The sequence below is a fragment of the Sapajus apella genome, unplaced genomic scaffold, assembly GCF_009761245.1.
Source record: "Sapajus apella isolate SASKATOON/1434 unplaced genomic scaffold, GSC_monkey_1.0 scaffold16, whole genome shotgun sequence".
Taxonomy (NCBI): Eukaryota; Metazoa; Chordata; class Mammalia; order Primates; family Cebidae; genus Sapajus; species Sapajus apella.
The window spans coordinates 22,780,025-22,790,603 of NW_022436956.1; positions in this window are offsets into that span (position 1 = coordinate 22,780,025).

Sequence of the window (10,579 nt, forward strand, 5' to 3'; positions counted from 1 at the left end):
CGGGACGCACCGCTGCTGCCAGAGGGCCGCTGCTGCCACCTCCCGGCCGCGTCTCCCCGAGCCGCGCTCAGCCGCCACGCCCCAGGAACCCGACTGGAGGACGGTCGGGACCAAGTCCACTGGGTCTGGGAGGTGGTGGCTCTCCCGGCAGGGTCTTCCCACGGGGAATCGTCTTCCCTTCGGGTCGCTCACGCAGCGCACCCAGATTGGAGTTGGAGATGAGCGCGCCCAGCACCGACCTCCCCCAAGGTTCCAACAGACACGTGCTCCACGCCCCTTCCCCCCCGGGGATCCGAAAAAGCCACACAGCCCGGCCCCAGGCACAACTTATAACAACCAGAACCCCCAAATCTAGGCAGGCCGGTTCCACCTGCGCCCTCCTGGCTGCCTGAAAGAATGCGCGTTACAGCAGAAATCTTTGAACTCAGATTCAAATGTCAGACCCACTGAATTCGAATCCCCAGGGCAGAGACACAGGAAACTATTTCTGCAAAGTTCCCCCAGGTGATCCTAATGGTCAGGCAGGTTGGGGACCCTCCCAGTTACAAAATCTAGATGACCTTTTTAGGTTACCCATACATGCACAGAAACACACACCCCTGGGTCTATGAAAAGGCAACAATATAAGCTTGCGAGCTTGAAATGAGAAAGACTTCATGACAGCTCATGACCTAGCCCCGGAGTTTCCAACCTTGTCTGTTTATCACGCCCTTGATGTCTCAATAATTTATTTCACAGTAACCCTAGGCATAAAGAAATACCTAACTGTTCCTTGTATTAAGTAGCTAGACCCAAAGTAGGAAGTATTTCTGTCCTAAACAACTTTGTAGCTACTAGAAAAAATAATACATACAAACTAGAAAAAAAATTACCTTATTCTTAGCCACAGCTTCTCACTAATGGGATGTGTGTGCTTGTTGGGCACTGCGCAACTTCTCAAACCTTGGAATGAGACTAGTCACAGCCGTCCTCATTTCCTATTCTATACTGATTTTCCCATGGTACTTGTTTTATGTCATAGCAAGTGACAAAAACTGAAAATGCAGCTTCATAAAAATATGGTTTTATCAAAAAACATGTAGGGCAGGCCAGGCGTGGTGGCTCATACCTGTAATCCCAGCACTTTGAGAGGCCAAGGCAGGTAGAACACCTGGAGTCAGGAATTCAAGACCAGCCTAGCCAGCATGGTGAAACCCCATCTCTACTAAAAATACAAAAATTACCTGGGATTGGTGGCAGTTGCCTGTAATCCCAGCTACTCGGGAGGCTGAGGCAGGAGAATCCCTTGAACCTGGGAGGCAGAGGTTGCAGTGAGCGAGATCACCCCACTGCACTCCAGCCTGGGTGAGACAGTGAGACACCAACTCAAGAAAAAAAAAAAAAAATAGAGCATCTAATGCTGAATCTTCGAGCTATCCTCCACTAGTTAGTAGTTTGCATGGAGCCCAAGAGAAGTTGAGTGTCGCCTTTTACCTTTAAAATATCCCACAGAGCCCCTCTGAAGTCACAACAGCACCAAGAACACCTCAGCACAGAGTTTGGGACCATGCATGGCCCTCACTCCTGCTGCTCTCCTCATCCCACACTCCCCAGGGTTCACAGGGCTCCTCCTGCAACCATCTTCTTTCTTGGCAAACACTTTCCCACCTCAGCACATTGTGTCCTTGCTCTTCTCTCTGCCTGGACTGCTCTTCCTCAGGTCTCCGCAGGTCCAGCCCCTTCTTGGCCTCCAGGTCTTGGTTCAAAGACCACTGTGCTCCCTAAAGCCTCCTCGGGCCTCCCACCAAATCACTTCCACTCTATGGGCCTGTTTCCTTTTCTTTGTAGCTTTCATCGCTATCTGAAGTTATCCTGTTCCGTTTACTTATATTCAAGCTTCCCCACCAGAATGTGAACGGGATGAGAACAGAAGCTTTTGTTCGTTACTGTTTCCCCAGAACCCAGAACAATGCCTAGCAATAAGTGGACAATAAATAATTGTTCAATGAATGACTACAGTCACTACAGTCAGCTCAAGAATGTGCTTTACATGCGCTATGCCCTTGGATCTTCACAACACCCTCTGGAAACAGATAAAAAACAGACATGGGGCCGGGCGCGGTGGCTCACGCCTGTAATCCCAGCACTTTGGGAGGCCGAGGCGGGTGGATCACGATGTCAAGAGATCGAGACCATCCTGGTCAACAGGGTGAAACCCCGTCTCTACTAAAAATACAAAATATCAGCTGGGCATGGTGGCGCGTGCCTGTAGTCCCAGCTACTCAGGAGGCTGAGGCAGGAGAATTGCCTGAACCCAGGAGGCAGAGGTTGCGGTGAGCCGAGATCGCGCCATTGCACTTCAGCCTGGGTAACAAGAGTGAAACTCCGTCTCAAAAAAAAATGAACAAATCATATTTAAAGAAGTGAAGTGTTCAAAACTGCACAGCCGAAGTGGCAGAGCTAAGATTCAAGTTCAGGTTTACTTGACTGCAAAGGCTGCTTTTCGTAAAATCACATTAACATCATGTTGGATACCTTCAATACACACAGTAACTTTTTTTTCTCAAGATGGAGTCTCGCTCTGTCACCCAGGCTGGAGTGTAGTGGTACAATCTCAACTCACTGCAACCTCCACTTCCTGGATTCAAGTGATTCTCCTGCCTCAGCCTCCCAAGTAGCTGGGACTACAGGCATGCACCACTACGCCTGGCTAATTTTTGCATTTTTAGTAGAGATGGGGTTTCACCATGTTAGCCAGGCTGGTCTTGAACTCCTGACCTCAGGTGATCCCCTGCCTCAGCCTCCCAAAGTGCTGGGATTATAGGCATGAGACACCAAATCCGGGCAACATTTTTTTTTCAACGTTAACCACATTGCCTCCCATTATCCCACTATCCCTAGAAAAGCTAATAACAATGGCGAAGTCAAGAAATGCCGGCTAGGGACAAATGGTGCCAAAGAGTCCCCAGAGAAGCTGGCCCACGTTGGCTTTCCCCACTCAAGGTCTCAGCCCCTGCCTCCAGTAGAAAATAGCAGAGGGGCCAGGCGCAGTGGCTCATACCTGTAATCCCAGCACTTTGGGAAGCCAAGGCGGGCAGATCACCTGAGGTCAGGAATTCAAAACCAGCCTGACCAACATGGAGAAACCCCATCTCTACTAAAAATACAAAATCAGCCCGGCATGGTGGCGCATGCCTGTAATCCCAGCTACTCAGGAGACTGAGGGAGGAAAATCACTTGAACCCAGGAGGCAGAGGTTGCAGTGAGCCAAGATCTTACCACTGTACTCCAGTCTGGACAACAAGAGTGAAACTCTGTCTCAAAAAAAAAAAAAAAGAAAGAAAATAGAAGAGGTGTCTATCTGGGAAGTCCTTGCTCTCCTTATTCCTCTGGCCATAGCTGTTACCAGGGAGACCTCTTGCAGACATATCTTCTGGCCTGGCCCATGTTACCCTATAAATCTAATGACACGTGTAACTCTCATGCTGATTACAACTGCCGAATTCCTGTTGATCATCCTGACAGGTAAGAGATGAACACACACGCAGCTGCAATCAAAGACATGAAGAGCACCCACCCCGTGCTCCGCGTGGCACTGGGTACTAAGGGAACCCACATTTTAGACAATCGCTGAGGGAAACAGGATTATCGGGCCACATGCAACTGCAGTTCCCAGGAAATGTCAGGAGGAACTATGAAGGGGCCACACAGGCCAGAGCTTGGGTGGCTGGACACTGAGTTTGAGACCCTCGTACAAAGAAAAGGGAGTTTAGAATTTGTTTTGTAAAGTCAAGAGACTTGTGCTTGTCAATGTCCCCTCTTCATATGGCTTGGTTTCCCCATGTTGCTCTTAAACAGGGTGGTTCAGGCAGGAAAAGAATTCAGCTCTTCCTTCCTCACCCCTATACTCACCTTGGCCTGGCCCAGCTAACTGTCGCCTATTCAAGACTCAATAGTGTTGGTGCCGCCTCCAGGAAGCCTGCCCTGGCCCCTGAGACCTCGCCTCTGTGCTCAGAATAACCCCCATGCATCACTGGATCCTGGTACTCACCCTGCTGCATGATAATTATCTAAGTGTGGGTCTGTCTCCCAGCCAGGCTGTGAGCTGGCCTGAGGCGGGAACTGTGACCTATTCACTGTCATGTCTCCAGCTTAGCACAGAGTAAGTGGAATAAATCTCTGGGCTAACAGCCCACATGTTCTGACAGGCAGTTGGGAAGATAGGATCATCATAGTTCTAGTCTCTGTGCTGCCGACATTCATAAGCTCCTGGAAGACCTCAGAAGTCATCCAGCCCCATGCACAGGTTCCTGCATCCTGAGGTCCCTGCACCAGGAAGGTGGTATGCGAGAACCACAAAGGCCAAGGGAACGACTTTCTAGGAAAGCCTTGGCCACAGGCTACCCTCATTTCTGAAGGTTCTGAGCCTGTGTCACTGACCATTTAGAACAAACTGTTCATGACTCAACTTCATTATCTTCTACCCTGAATAGGGGCCCCAGCATCCTCGGCTCGCCATCAGGTCATTGTTATCACTCCCTCGTGGGCTTGCCATGTCACCTCCACAAGCAGCAACAAAATCACTTGCCAGAAAAAATGTCAGAAAAGCAATCAACATGAGCCTGGGTAACAAGAAAGAAGCAACACATAAGAACAAAGGAGATGGCTCCTCCCCGCAAAGTCTGTGATTGCCTGTCCTGGAAGCCAGCTCCGGGAGACCTGGGGATTGGGCTGGAGCCATCAGCCTCTGCCCCTGGTGCTTTCTTTCAGAAGCACGAGCATCCCTTTAATCATGAGCAGGAAGCTTGACTGCTGTGGGAGCCCAAAGGGACCACCTGAAGCCAGTGATGAGAGAGGCTGCAGCTCAGGAGAAAGTCAGAGTCTCCTCACTGCCTGTGGAGAAACGCAGCTGCTCTGCAGCTGAACTTGGAGAGGTGAGAAAGAGAACAGACATTTAGGAAATGCAAGATAACCAAGTGTCTGAACCCTGAAGGTCCTGGGGAGATACAAGAGACCGGGAACAAGGAGGGAGGGAGAGACAAAGAGACACGAATACAAAAGGAGAGGCGGAAGTTGACAACTTTAAAAAGAATTTTTAAACAGAATGAGTGTCACCATCAGTGAAAGTATGAGGGGCTTCCCTGGGGGTGGGGGGATTATGAAAGCATTACCAGAATGTTCTAGATCTCACCCCTGGAGACCACAAAGTCAGACCACATTTACATTCAGTTCCCAAACTGTGATCATCTAAGGTCTCACCAACCTGTGACAGCAGGTCCCACAGCCTTCTCTGAGAGGCAGCCTGGCCTCAGGGACTCAGGAGCCGGCCCCGAAGAGGAAGTCCCTCTGCTGTGTCCCCCACCTCGGGCTGCCACCATGACACCCATGAGCTCACCACCTGCAAGGCACAGTCACCTTCCACCAGGGGCTTTTACCACCACTGCTGCTCCGGCGCCTAAGGGAGACCTGCCCTGGGTAACAAGAGCCTGGGTAACAAGAAAGAAGCAACACATAAGAACAAAGGAGATGGCTCCTCCCCGCAAAGTCTGTGATTGCCTGTCCTGGAAGCCAGTTCCGGGAGACCTGGGGATTGGGCTGGAGCCATCAGCCTCAGTCCTTACTATGGGATCCATCCTTCTCCAGTGCCACACTTTTCCCATGAGTTTCCTAGATGATTGGAGGTGGCAGAAGGAACCTGTGTGGAGCCCAGAGCAGCCTAAAGCCCCTGATTCACCTGCCTCCTACCTCCTGCCCACCAGCTTCACAGGCCCAGGGGTCAGTCATCTCCCACCATAGAAACAGCTGGCACCTGTGCACTCTGGAGCCTGAATCTGAGGGAGAAGTGGCTTCACCCTAGCCTACAGTTGGGGGATGATACTGGGTTCCTGAGTGATCCTGTGGAATCAATGAGCTCACCTACTCCCCAGTGGCTACTAAATGAGGGAAAGAAATAATCCAGAACATTTTTTAAGCCACTGTATTCTTGGATGCGTTTCTGACAACAGCTTTGCCTTGCACCCTAACAAATAACAAGAGCAGGCAATTTCCTGGCAGGAGTCACATCTGGTTTCAGCAAACAAGACAGCCAGCCCTCCAATCCTCAGATTCCATAAATCTTCCATGAAGATTTAGCCAACTGCAGATAGAAAATATGCCTCCCAAAAAAACACAAAAATATATATAACAATAAGAAAATACAAATTCAAAACCCAATAGAGCAGATATTTACATAGCATTTACACTGCATCAGGCATTATAAGTGGTCTGGAGATGACTGAAAATATATGAGAGAATTGTCAGTTATATGCAAATACCACACCTTTTCATATCAGCGACTCGAGCAGCTGTGGATTTTGGTATCTACAGGCAGGGAGTAAGTCCTGGAATCAATCCCCTGTGGACACTGAGGGATGACAATGATGATAACACCCTCTAAGAATCAACTGAATATGAGGTGGTGGTTCCGAGCAAGTACTGAGCACTCCCTGTGAATAATAAAGTGTCCCCCAGGTGTGGTGGCTCACACCTGTAATCCCAGCACTTTGGGAGGCCGAGGTGGGTATATCACGAGGTCAGTCAGGAGCTCAAGACCAGCCTGGCCAATATGGTGAAACCCTGTCTCTACTAAAAATACAAAAATTAGCTGGGCACGGTGGCAGTCACCTGTAATCCCAGCTACTTGGGAGGCTGAGGCAGGAGAATCGCTTGAACCTGGGGGCGGAGGTTGCTGTAGGCCAAGATCATGCCATTGCACTCCAGCCTGGGAGACAGAGTAAGCCTTTGTCTCAAAAAAACAAAAACAAAAAAGTCCTCAGGGCCTCTCCCCACATCACCCAGTAGAGACAAATGGGGCCTTTCTCTTTGTTCCCGCAGCTCAGTCACTTCTTTCTTCCCACTTTTTGCATCCCCGTCCCCTGCCCTTCAAAACCCATTGAGGGACCAGCCCACACTCAACAGCTACACTAACCAGTTGAGTGACCTTGACACCTGCCTTCTCAATCAAGGGCTGGGCTGGATCCATGGCTCTCAATCTCAGCTGTGCGTTAGAATCACCAAGGGACCTTTTAAATATTGAGTTGCTGAGTCCCTCGTCAGACCAACCAAAACCAAATTTCTGTGGGGTAGAGAACTTTTAACTTGGAAACTAAATTCAGTTCCCAGATTAATTTTGTCAAATGGTGCTGTTCTGGTCGTAATCCAGCCCATGTAGCTTTTGCTGGACTTTGTCTTATTTATAGCCCAACACCTAGGACAGTCGCAGGTGTCACATATAGTAGATGCCCACTTTTCCTTCTAAGAGGTTGCTGTCATTGTGGACAAATTTCCATGTTTCCTGCATTTGATTTCAGAATATGTGAATGGAACTTTTCTCTAAGGAAGAAAATAGAAAACTAAGCTCTGTTGCTTTTTACTCCCATGGGGTCTTCAAAAGACTCGTGTGGCACAGAAACCTGCGTGGGGCCCAGAGTAGCCTAAAGCCCCTGACCCACCTGCCTTGCACCTCATGCCCACTGGCCTCACAGGGCCAGGGGTCAGTCATCTCCCACCATACAAATAGCTGGCACTTTCACGCTCTGGAGCCTGAATCTGAGGGAGATGTGACTTTCGAGTCACTGAGACTAGGTTTGAATTCCAGCTCTGCTCCTCCTTCACCATGTGTCTTGGACAAGTGATATACTGACTCCCTCTGTAACCAACGCGGTCACTGGAGTTACAGGTGAATAGCATTTCCTGAAAAATTGCAAATTTGCCATTTGTGCAGCCCAAAGCAGCAGCTGTGGCTAAACCTCTGAGCCCAGTTTTCTTAGCTGTAAAATGAAAGTAATAATAGTTACAACACAGCTTTCTTGCAAAAATATGAACAATGTATGTAAAATAGCATAGCCCCTAGCATATACAAAATGCTCAACAAATGTTAATTTTTTCCCACTTTTACCCCTAAAGTGTTTTGTATCCCCAAACCTATGCATCTGTGTCCTCTGAATGGGAGGCATGTGAGGGACTCCTATGGAGTAGCCAGGCAAGATCTCTGCGGGACACCTGGAACTGCAAGGCAGGCTGAGAGGGACATGGTGTGCAGCTTCATCCTGATAAGGCAGCTACTAAAAGCTGTGCAAGTTTGGCATTGCACAAGTCTGTAGGGCTCCTTTCCATGTCACCATAGGTTTTTCTGGTTACTACAGCAGTTCATTTTCTTTCTTTCTTGTTTTTTGTTTTTTGGTTTTTTTTTTTGGCGGGGGGGGGCGGCGGAGGGGAGATGGAGTCTCGCTCTATTGGCAGGCTGGAGTGCAGCGGCGTGATCTCAGCTTACCGAAAACTCCACCTCCTGGGTTTAAGTGATTCTCCTGCCTCAGCCTCCCAAGTAGCTGGGACTACGAGCACACCCAGCTAACTATATTTTAGTAAGGCTAGGTTGCCTTACTGGGGGAGAGCCAGAGCAAAGATCCAAGACTCCTGCTGGAATGTAACCTCAGATCCAAACGCAGGCTCTGTGGATATTCCTGCCCCCTTTTTGCTCCTTCTTCCAGCCACCTCCCCAGCTTCCCTTGAACTGGCTGTGAAGGAATCTGCTTATTGCAACTTAAAGAGCCCGGCTGGGCACGGTGGATCACACCCGTAATCCCAGCACTTTGGGAGGCTGAGGTGGGCAGATCACTTGAGTTCAGGAGCTCGAGACAAGCCTGGGCAACATGGCAAAACCCCATCTCTACAAAAAAAAATACAAAACAATTAGCCGGGTGTGGTGGTACATGCCTGTAGTCCCAGCTATTTGGGAGGCTGAGGTAGAGAGAATCACTGAAGCCCAGGAGGTCAAGGCTGCAATGACCCCAGATCATGCCACTGCACTCCAGCCTGGGTGGCAAAGTGAGATCCTGTCTCAAAAAAAGCCCCAATTCAACCATTAGCAAGTAGAGATGGACAGAAAAAAATCACACACACAAAAAAAAATCAATCAATAAGGAAACCACCTAAAAGAAGACCAATTATTCTAGAGTTTCCAGGAATAATACTAATTAACATGTGTATAACCATTTGCAAATGTTGGCTTAGGATAATCATGAGAAACATAAAAATTGATCTGAGTTCTGTCTCACCAGTCACCATTGCAGAATCAGTTCATTTTAGCAGAAGGCCAGATGGGGGACTTTGCAATCTACAGCTCACTCTGTCACATCTCAGTGGATCTGCTTGAGATTAAAAAAAAAAAAAAAAAAAAACTTGAGAAGCCGGGCTAGGGGGAGGAAAGCATCTTGAAATAGACCATGGTGGCCACTAGAGGGAGATGCTTCCTCGAGAAACATTTCACCGCCCGCTACTACCAGGGAGGGTTCTCAGCTGAGGCCGGAGAAGGTGAAGGGACCTGCTCCCCTTCCTTCTCTTTTAGAGACGAGATGAGGCAGCATCCTCTGGAACCGAATGAGCCCTCCTCTGCCTTGGTGAAGACGAGGCTGTGTTCTACAAAGTTCATGCATAACCCAGCGTTCCTGCGGACGAAGGCAACAGGAATGGCCATCGCCTGGAGCGACCGGCTGAAAGAGGGAGCCGGGGCCGGGCGCGGTGGCTCATGAGTGTAATCCCAGCACTTTGGGAGGCCGAGGCAGGTGGATCACAAGGTCAGGAGTTCGAGACCAGCCTAGCCAAGATGTTGAAACCCCGTCTCTACTAAAAATACAAAACTTAGCTGGGCGCAGTGGCACGCGCCTGTAATCCCAGCTACTCGGGAGGCTGAGGCAGAAGAATCGCTTGAACCCGGGAGGCGGAGGTTGCAGTGAGCCGAGATCGCGCCATTGCACTCCAGCAGCCTGGGTGACAGAGTGAGACTCCGTCTCAAAAAAAAAAAAAAAAAAAAAAAAAAAAAAAAACAGGGAACCGGAAGAAGAAATGTCTAAAGCTGCCCTCAAACAGCTGAGAGGATACGGGGAAGGGCCACATTTGCTAACCGCGGCTTCAAAAGGCGGAACTAGGGCGCATGGCTGAGAGCTGCAAGGAGAAACCACTCAGCACAAGAAGGGCTCCTTGGAAACACAGCTGACCAATTGTGGAGTGGATCTAGCTGACACTGACCATGTTTGGGGGTGGCATAGATGGGCGCGCACACTGTGTGGGCGGTTGGTCTCACGGCCTTTAAGACCCCTTCCATCTCTGAGAACCTGCAGGAAGGAGAGAGGTTGCCTTGAGACCCCCACCCACCCACCACCACGCCGTGTGCCAGCCATCCTAACATGTGCCACCAGGGGGCGCCGCTGCTTTGGAAGACGCCTTACCACTAAGCTTCAGAACCAATCCCTGAGAGCCAAGGGCCCACCTTCAACCAAAAGACCACCTGTTAGGGCGGGATAGCACAATGAATCTGGCGTGATTGCGCCCCGCCATTCCAAACACATTGCAATGGTACATAAAGATACACAGTTCCTGCCCAGTGCCGTGGCTCACACCTGTAATCCCAGTGCTTTGGGAAGCCAAGATGGGAGAATTGCTTGGGGCCAGGAGTTTGAGATCAGCCTGGGCAACATAGCAAAACCCTGTCTAAAAAAAAATAAGCCAGGTGTGGTGGCAAGGTGTAGTGCTAGCTATTTGGGAGACTGAGGAGGGAGGATCA